The sequence below is a fragment of the Pongo pygmaeus genome, chromosome 10 (genome assembly GCF_028885625.2).
Source record: "Pongo pygmaeus isolate AG05252 chromosome 10, NHGRI_mPonPyg2-v2.0_pri, whole genome shotgun sequence".
NCBI classification, from domain to species: domain Eukaryota; kingdom Metazoa; phylum Chordata; class Mammalia; order Primates; family Hominidae; genus Pongo; species Pongo pygmaeus.
This window is the reverse complement of record NC_072383.2, coordinates 93,754,266-93,764,225: the sequence shown is the minus strand read 5'-3', so window position 1 is coordinate 93,764,225 and position 9,960 is coordinate 93,754,266.

The following is a 9,960-nucleotide window of genomic DNA, read 5'->3' as shown; positions in this document are numbered from 1 at the left end:
GTTGTACAACCTTGTGAATATACTAAAAACCACTGAATTTTAGTTTTTAAAAGGTTGAAAAAAAAGGACCTCTTCCCCAATGCTCCCTCAAAAAAAAAAAAAAAATACCAAGAAGGATGTAGTCAGAGATCAAGGTTAAGAGTGTCATAAAAATTATTTTTGCTGTAGAGGAAGTGAACTGATTTTCATAGAGCTATACAAATAGCACACAAACTAGAAATCTGTTTGGTTCAGCCAGCAAATGTTCCCGAATAAATTATTCTGTATCAAAGCTCAAAGGCTTCCTTCCTTTTTGAATTTCTAAATGTACCTTCTAATTATAAATACATTGAACAACAAGGAAGAGGTAGTGACAAAAAAAATTGACATTCTTCCTCCTAGTGTTATCCTCCACTCCATTTAATAGGCATGCAGGCCTGTGTTTTGTTTCTTAATCAACTAAGGATCTTTGGTTGCAAGCAACAGAAACTGATTCTGATTAACCTAAGTGGGGTGTTGGTTTAAAGGATTTAGGGCAATTTACAGAGTCAAAGACAGGCTTCAGCAGCTCCTTGGTAAAACCCTGAGAGAGGCGGGAGCCAGGGCAGCCTCAATAATCTCAGCAGCAGACACTCTGCACCTTCTTTCCAGGGTGCTGCTGCCAGATGGCATCGACTTTTCATGTTGTCTATCTTGGAAAGTTTATGCTTCAGATGCAGCCCATAAGAGATAAAGTCTGACTGGCCTCACTGATAAAAGTGAGATATAATGTGAGTCTGATTGACTCACCTGTGCAATCACATGCAAAATCATGTGTTTAGCCATGAGCTCTAGTTTGGAAAAGTCTTCATAGGTGCATATCCTAATTCCATAGCGTAACATGAATAGAAAGGCATAGCTGTTGAGAGATCAATGACTTTGAAAGTTTGCTTCCTATTAGGTTGGTGCAAAGTAATTGCATACTTTTAATGGTAAAAACTGCAATTACTTTTGCGGCAACCTAATATAACACTGCTAGTTAGGAAGGTTGGGTGACACTTCCATTAGGGCTTTTACAGGGGAAGCATTGAGAGTGAAATTGATTACTCTTTATTCTTCTAAGTAAATTACCTTTTCACGACACTTTTCCCTGCATGATAACAGAGAGAGTGGCTAGAAAAATCAAGGAAATGTGTCCGGGCACGTTGGCTCACATCTGTAATCCCAGCACTTTGGGAGGCCGAGGCGGGTGGATCACGAGGTCAGGAGATTCAGACCATTCTGGCTAACACAGTGAAACCCTGTCTCTACTAAAAAATCAGCCGAGTGTGGTGGCACGCGCCTGTAGTCCCAGCTACTCGGGAGGCTGAGGCAGGAGAATCGCTTGAACCCAGGGGGCAGAGGTTGCAGTGAATCAAGATTGTGCCACTGCACTCCAGCCTGGGCGACAGAGACTCTGTCTCAAAGAAAAATCAAGGAATTGAAGCTTAGGACAGGGAGAATTCGCACAAACAGAATATGCTTGAAAGCTAAACAGCAGCTTCACTCTTAACACCTTACCCAGTGAGAGCCATACAAGATGGGCCACAGAAACATAAATAGTTATAGCTATTTTTATGGGCCCCTAGTTCTCCTCTAAAAAACAAAATAAATACTGCATGGAGTTTAAGAAAATAATTAATCTGTTCAGGCGTGGTGGCTCATGCCTGTAATCCCAGCACTTTGGGAGGCTGAGGCGGGCGGATCATGAGGTCAGGAGATCGAGACCATTCTGGCCAACAAGGTGAAACCCCGTCTACACTAAAAATACAAAAATTAGCTGGGCGTGGTGGTGCATGCCTGTAATCCTAGCTACTCGGGAGGCTGAGGCAGGAGAATTTCTTGAACCCGGGAGGCAGAGGTTGCAGTGAGCCAAGATCATGCCACTGCATTCCAGCCTGGCGACAGAGCAAGACTCTGTCTCAAAAAACAGAGTTTGTAAACAAAACAAAACAAAAAAAGAAAAGAAAAGAATTAATCTGAAGAAAACCAACTAATAATTAGACAATTACAAATAATTGAATTTTTCATTCTGTTTTCTTTCCAAGTCTAGTACCTCCTTCAGTGTGGCTTTGAACTCTTCAAAGTTCACTCTAAGTATGTGAGTCTGGTACCATGGAGACCAGTACAAATATCTAGAAGCAGCTGGTTTGGGCATGTCTGGTTTGAATCTGAGGAATTAGAATGCAGGTTCTTCTTGGAAAGGAGGCCTATCTTATAAAGCTGCATTGAGAGGTTTTTCTGTGACTGTATGGCAAGTCAAGAGGGATGTGGTTATCAAAACAAGTTTAAGAACTTAGGGGTCAAAGTTATTGGTAAGAAACAGAGATTTCATCATGCTGAGCTTTGGGAAATGGTCACAGTGTTAAAGGGGGGCTGGATGGTCACAGAGAGAAGGGAAATGGAAGTCCTCTCTTAATGTGGATATACTTAGTAATTTCCCTCACCAAATCCCACCAGCCAAACATGGTATGCGAGCAGCCAGTCACCCTGTAGTCCCATTTCCAGTTACTGCTTTTAGAGGCATGTTTGAACAGGGGCTTACATGTCTTCTAACTGCAGCCTTAAGAAAAAGCTTTTCTTAGACTGAGAGAAAAACCAGTACCTACCAAGGAAGTATGAAAATCTGATTGACATTGATGTCGTGATAGTTTTGTTTTGTTTTGTTTTGAGATGGAGTCTTGCTCTGTCACCCAGGCTGGAGTGCAGCAGCATGATCTTGGGTTACTGCAACCATTGCCTCCCAGGTTCAAGTGATTCTCCTGCTTCAGGCTCCCGAGTAGCTGGGATTACAGGCATGCACCACCACGCCCAGCTAATTTTTATATTTTAGTACAGACAGGGTTTCACCATGTTGGCCAGGTTGGTCTTGAACTCTTGATCTCAGGCTATCTGCCCACCTCTGCCTCCCAAAGTGCTGGGATGATAGGCATGAGCCACTGCAGGTGGCCATGATAGTTATTTTAAGATCAGGAAGTCCCAGTGCACAGCTGTTCCTTATCCTTTATGTGACAGCTGTAATGGCTCTGTGCTTTAAAAGTTAACCTAGTTTAGTAGCCATTTTTAATTTTAAAAAATTTTTGTATATTTAGGGTGCACAAGTGCATATTTCTTGCATACCTATATTGCATAGTGGTGTAGTCTGGGCTTCCAGAAACCCCCAAGAATACTAAAATCTGAGGATGCTCAAGTCTCTGATATAAAATGGCATAGTATTTGCATATGCCTACACACATTCTCCCATATACTTTAAATATCTGTAGATTACTTATAATACCTAACACAATGTAAATGTCATGTAAATAGTTGTACTGCATTTTTATTTGTATTATTACTTATTATTGATTGTTCTTTTTTTTCCAAATATTTTCCATCTGCAGTTTGTTGAACCCATGAATGTGGAACCTTGGATACTAAGGGCTTATAGTATTTTGAGGGAATGGATGTCACACTCACATATGGATCTCAATCTTTATGACTTTGACTAGTGATGATGGTGGTAAACGTAGTGAGGATGGTGTGTGTGTGCGTGTGTGTGTAGAAACGGGGGGTTAAATGGGTCCATTAGCAATGTTGAGCCCCTGGTCTATTTTTTAAAATAGGATATCGCACAGGCAGATAGGGTGGGGAGTTGTCTCCTGTTTGTTTTTATATAAATGAGACTTTTAGGATCCTCGGGGGGAGTGTTTTCGAGGTCTCTACTCTCTCTACTTAAAGACATGCACCTTTTCCAGTCCCTACTTAACTGAAAGAGTTGCTCTCTGGAAGCTTCTTGGGAAGTTTCATTGAGTTTCATTGAGGTTGAGTGGTGAGTACTTCAGAGTGTTATAGAATCTGTTTGCTTTCATTTAGTCATTAGGTCAATATTTAGTCACCACAGGCTAATATATTTTGTTTGAGAGAACAAATCAGGGAGTGTTTGCTTGGTTTGAGTTGTTTGGAAAAGTCTTTTAATTCCATTCAATTCAATTCCTGGAACAATGGTGTAACTGGTAGGGTTTAAACATTTACCTCTCACTGCAGTCAACTAGATAAAGTAGGCCAGACTAGATCCCCCAACCAGATAAAAAGAAAACCTTTTCAGTTCACACAGTGCTTTTGCAATAGGATTCTCACATTAACCTGATGAGTAATAAGGAATTTAAACATTGAGGATGGCGACATGGGGGAGTGAGTCCAAAGAAATGAACTGAATAGTTTTAATATGTAAGGGAACAACACAGAGAAATAAATTGCCCACTTGATTAACTTCTTGCTTTTTTTGAGATGAAGTCTCACTCTGTCACCCAAGCTGAAGTGCCGTGGTGCAATCTCGGCTCACTGCAACCTCTGCCTACTGGGTTCAAGAGATTCTCCTACCTCAGCCTCCCAAGTAGCTGGGATTACAGGCGCCCGCCACCATGCCTGGCTGACTTTTGTATTTTCAGTAGAGACAGAGTTTCACCATGTTGGCCAGGCTGGTCTCGAACTCCTGGCCTCAAGTGATCCGCCCACCTCAGCCTCCTAAAGTGCTGGGATTACAGGTGTCAGCTACCATGCCCGGCCTTGATTAACTTCTTTTAGGGGTCCTGTGATTAAACTAAATGTGGACAGGGGAATTGTTATGTTGCCTGAAGTGGTAATTAGGATTCCCATGCATGTATGTGAGCATGTCTGTGAATGTACGTCTAGTACAAGGAAAGTCATTCCATAAATGCATGTTGAATTAAATATTCTATTTGTTACCATACATTATTAATAAACAAAAATATTATAAAATCATAATAGCTCTTTTGGCTTTTCTAAACCATTCAGGTATTCTCTATAGAATTTCTTACTCTATTTTCAAAATCTATTCATTCCTAAGGTATCTTAGAATATGTAATAAATCAAAAACAAATATAGGCCGAGCGCGGTGGCTCATGTCTGTAATCCTGGCATTTTGGGAGACTGCGGTAGGCAAATCGCTTGAGCCCAGGAGTTTGAGACCAGCCTGGGCAATTAGGCAAAACCCCATCTCTACAAAAAAATACAAAAATTAGCAGGGCCTGGTGGCACATGCCTGTGGTCCCAGTTACTTGGGAGGTTGAGGTGGGAGGATCACCTGAGCCCAGGAATGTTGAGGCTGCAGTGAACTGAGATTGTGCCACTGCACTCCAGTCTGAGTGACAGACTGAGACTTTGTAAAAAAAAAAAAGAAAGAAAAAAAGAAAAGAAAGAGAAAATAAATGTAAACCGTAAAAAAAGAATAAACAGGAGGCAGACAACAGGGTAAAAACCAGACTAAATAAACATGACTTACATCCTGCTCTGAAATGTGGCTTGCAAGGGTGAAAGTGATCAGGACCGGACATAGTTACTCTACTGAAGACATCTTTCCTTTGGTAGCTGTAGGAACCCAGCAAGAGCACCATGTTTTGTTTATTCACCAGTAGATGAAATCCTCAAACAGAACACTCATAACCCACTTAATGTGCATTCTCATATCTGCAACAAAAGCAGAGGGAACAAAAAGCTCCATTGATACGTTCAATGATAATATATAAGCACTTGCTTCTTATGGCAACACTGAGGTTGGGTAAGTTGGTGACTATCGCGAGCTATGAGGAATGCAGTGGCCCACAAATTGGACCTGAAGAGAAAAGCACTACTAAAAATCAGGCAAGAGCTTTCCATTAGAATAAAACTGCAGTCAATATTGTTGCCAGCATTTGATGTGTATTAATCTCATTTTATTATTGCAAACCTATAAACCAAGTATCTGTAAAATGGGAATGTCCCACCTCACAGGTGCCTGTGGCTGGTGGGACCTGGAAGAACAACAGTGTTCATTCCAACAGTGTTGGAATAACAGAACAAGGCATGGAGTCAGAAAGGAGCCATGTATTGATCTTAATAATTAATGACTTACTATTATGCTTACTCTTCACTGTAACCTGTCAATGCCCTTGTGAAATAGGAATAATTGTTCTCAAAAAGTGAGAGAACTGGAGCTATGGGAGGCGACCACAGCGATCAAGTGGTAAAAGACCAGACACTTTAACCCAGTTAAATCTAGTGTTCTCTCTGCTATGTCTCAGCAAAGTCCAACAGATTGTCTCATTTTGTAGCACCCTAAGAGCTGAAACAGCAGGAGATCTGGCTCTGGAGTTCAGAAAGGGTCTAGCAACATTTCTTCATCCAGTATAATTTGGCGTCTGACCTGAACACCACTGTCTGACTTTTAGGTGTCATGTCTAAGTTTGCTTGTTTGCTTGTTTTTATCATCTTTGCAAGATTTGTGCTGTTGATCATGAGCTTCTTTAAACCCCTTCCTCCCCTTCTGTGTCACATGTCCTAATTTTATACCACTGACCACTGGGTTTTATACTGTAAGTTTAGCCTGGATGATAGCTAACATTTATGGAGTGCTTCTTATGTGGCAGGCACTGTCCCAATCCCTTTATCTGTATTAACATGTATTAATTTATTTAATCAACATAACAAGCCTATGAATCAGATAGCATTATTGTCCTGTTTGAAAAAGATAAGGAAACTCAGCAACAAAAGAAAAATAAATTGGACTTCAGCAAAATTAAAAACATTTGTGCATCAAAGAATACTGTCAAGGTAGTGGAACACAACCTACAGAATGGGAGAATTTGCAAAATCTGATAAGAGATTAATATCCAGAATATGTAAAGAACTACAACTCAACAACAAGAAAAATAAACAACTGAATTCAAAAACAAGCAAAGAACCTTAACAGATATTTATTCAAAAAAGATATACAAATGGCCCCATCTTTCTTGATGTTATGGCAGGTTTGACATGTTAATCATGGCCTCTTTATAACAAAACGTTATTCAGCTTCTAGGCCACCACTTCTTCTGTCTGTCTCCTAACCTCTGAAATGTAGATTCCCCAAGAATGTCAGAGTTCTGACACAGTACTCCAACCTATGTTCATGACTTTGGTGTTATCATTATTATTATTTTGAGACAGAGTCTTGCTCTGTCGCTCCGGCTGGAGTGCAGTGGTGCAATCTCAGCTCACTTCAACCTCATCCTCCCAGGTTCAAATGATTCTCCTGCCTCAGCTTCCCGAGTAGCTGGGATCACAGGCATGCACCACCATGTCTGGCTAATTTTTGTATTTTTTAGTAGAGGTGGGGTTTCACCATGTTGGCCAGGCTATTTTGAACTCCTGACCTCAAATGATCCACCCACCTCAGCCTCCCAAAGTGCTGGTATTACAGGCGTAAGCCACCGCGCCCGGCCAAACTTGGACTCTTATATCAAACTGCCTATTCAACATTTCCACCTGTTGATTAATAGCTATTTCATACTGAACCTATCCAAAACCAGCTGCCTGTCCCATCTCAGAAAAGGACCTCTGTTCTTCCAGATTCTTAGACCAAACACCTTAGAATTGTTTAGACTTCCCCTTACTCAGACTAGATTCATTACATCAGCAAACCCCCTTGGCCTTACCTTCGCCATATATCCAGAATTTGACCCTCCTCACAACCTTCACCACCAACCATCCTCCCTCACATAGATCACTGCAATAACCAACAGGTCTCCCTTCTCCCCATCCCTGTCAGACTTCCATGAAAAAGAATGCTTTTTAAACTTAATAATGCTTTTCAAACCTAAGTCAAATCATGTCAACTCCACTGCTGACAACCCTTCAGTGGTTTCCTATCTCATTAAGAGTAAAACCACATTCCATTCATTACAAGGTGCTCCTTGACCTTCCTAGCCCCGTTCTCACAGGGCTTTAGCCACTTACCTCTCACTACTTTTGGGAAACTCTTCTCACTGTGGTATTTGTGGGGATGGTTCCCTCACTCCCTTTATGTCTGACCACCTTGTATAAAAAAGTATTCTCCATTCCCCCATAGCCCTCATGTTCAGCTCTATTTTCTATACAGCATTTACCATCACCTGCCTCCCAATATATATTTATTGTCTAACTTTCCCCTCTAGTATTCAATGAGGGCAGAAACCTTGTTCCCTGCTCTGTCCTTAGCACCAAACACTCTGAGTGGCCATTATGGCTTTGGTTAATTTTTGTTTTTTTCATTTTTTTGAGATAGGATCTCACTCTGTTGCTCAGACTGGGGTGCAGTGGCGTGCAATCAAGGCTCACTGCAGCCTTGACCTCCTGGGCTCAAATGATCTTCCCATCTCAGTTTCCCAGGTAGTTGGGACTACAGGCATGTGCCATCACACGTGACTGATTTTTTTTTTTGGTATTTTTTTTTTTGTGGAGATGGGCTTTTGCCATGTTGTCCAGGCTGGTCTTGAACTTCTGGGCTCAAATGATCTGCCTGCCTTGGCCTCCCAAAGTGCTGGGATTACAGGTGTAAACCGCCATGCCAGGCTGGCTTTGATTAATGTTGAAAAGGGTGTGTGTGTGTGTATGTGTGTGTGCACAAATTATAGGGCTTTTAATGAATGTAGATTTTGTGGTAGAAAGCCTTCAAAACATGACACCCATGGTGAGTATCATGGGTTCTTGGTTGTTAAAATGCTGAGAACCTCTAGGTTAGATTATTCCAGGTTTTGAAGTTCTACTAAAATTAAAACTCAATAAAACATCATCAGACTAAGCTATTCCTGTAAGAACTGAACACCACACAGCCCTGCCCCGGTTTCTCTGGGCACCAGGTTAGGCCTATGAGGTGATAGCTTGAATATATACAGAATGGAAAACTTTCTTCTTATGTGTGAATATAAGCCCCAAATAAGAATGAAACATTATCAACATATTGAAAACAAATTTTTTTGAGACAGGGTCTTGCTATGTCACCCAGGCTGGAGTACAGTGGCACAATCATGGCTCACTGCAGCCTCAACCTCCTGGGCTCAAGCAATCCTTCCACCTCAGCCTCCCAAGTAGCTGAGACTACAGTTGTGTGCCACCATGCCGGGCTAATTTTTTATTTTTCATAGAGATGGGGTTTCACAATGTTGCCCAGGCTGGTCTCAAACTCCTGTGCTCAAGTGATTCTCCCATCTCAGCCTCCCTAAGTCCTGGGATTAAAGGCTTGAGCCACTGCACCTGGTCCTTATCAATTTTTTAAATTTCATCTTTCCCCCCTCCAATGATACAAGTATTTCATGTTCATTTTGGGGAAAAAAAACTGGCTAAAAATCATCCTTATGTCACTGTTTAGAAATAATCATTAAGTTCTTAAGATCTTATAAAATATTCACATAGGTATTTTGTATTGTAATCCTGTCATCGGCTATCATGACCCCTGTATCATAGCTTAATCTCCTAAGTTCAAGCAAGATAAATGGCTTGATGGCTAATAGCCTGGCATGGGTGCTAAAGAACAGAGACAAACCATTTTAGATCAAGGAACTACACAGAACTCAATTATAGCCAACAATGGCTTCATAGATGGTTCTAGACATGAAATAAGAAAGATTCTTTTGTTTCGGAAATGAAGATAAGCCAGAAACTTGTATACCCACAAAGAAAACCTTGCAATAGGACATCGCTTCATAATGAAAAGATTATGCTATCTAAGGAGAAAGGAATAACAAGTAATCACAGGGAGCTATTGTTCCTTTTGAATGTGTACACTTTACCTTTCAAGTGCTTGTGTTGGACTGCTTGAAAATATAGGGGTATACTTTGCCAAAAGCAGTATTAAGTTCTGTGCTGGAACTAGCTACATTTTTTTTTTTTTTAAAACTAGGGTCTCCTTCCCCTGCCACCTTTTCTTACCGAGTCTCACTCTGTCGCCCAGGCTGGAGTGCAGTGGCGCGATCTCAGCTCACTGCAAACTCCTCCTCCCAGGTTCAAGTGATTCTCCTGTCTGTCTCCCAAGTAGTTGGGATTACAGGCACGTGCCACCACACCCAGCTAATTTTTGTATTTTTAGTAGAGACAGGGTTTCATCATGTTGGCCAGGCTGGTCTCCAACTCCTGACCTTAAGTGATCCGCCTGCTTTGGCCTCTGAAGTCCCCTCTTATTCTTTCTGTCCA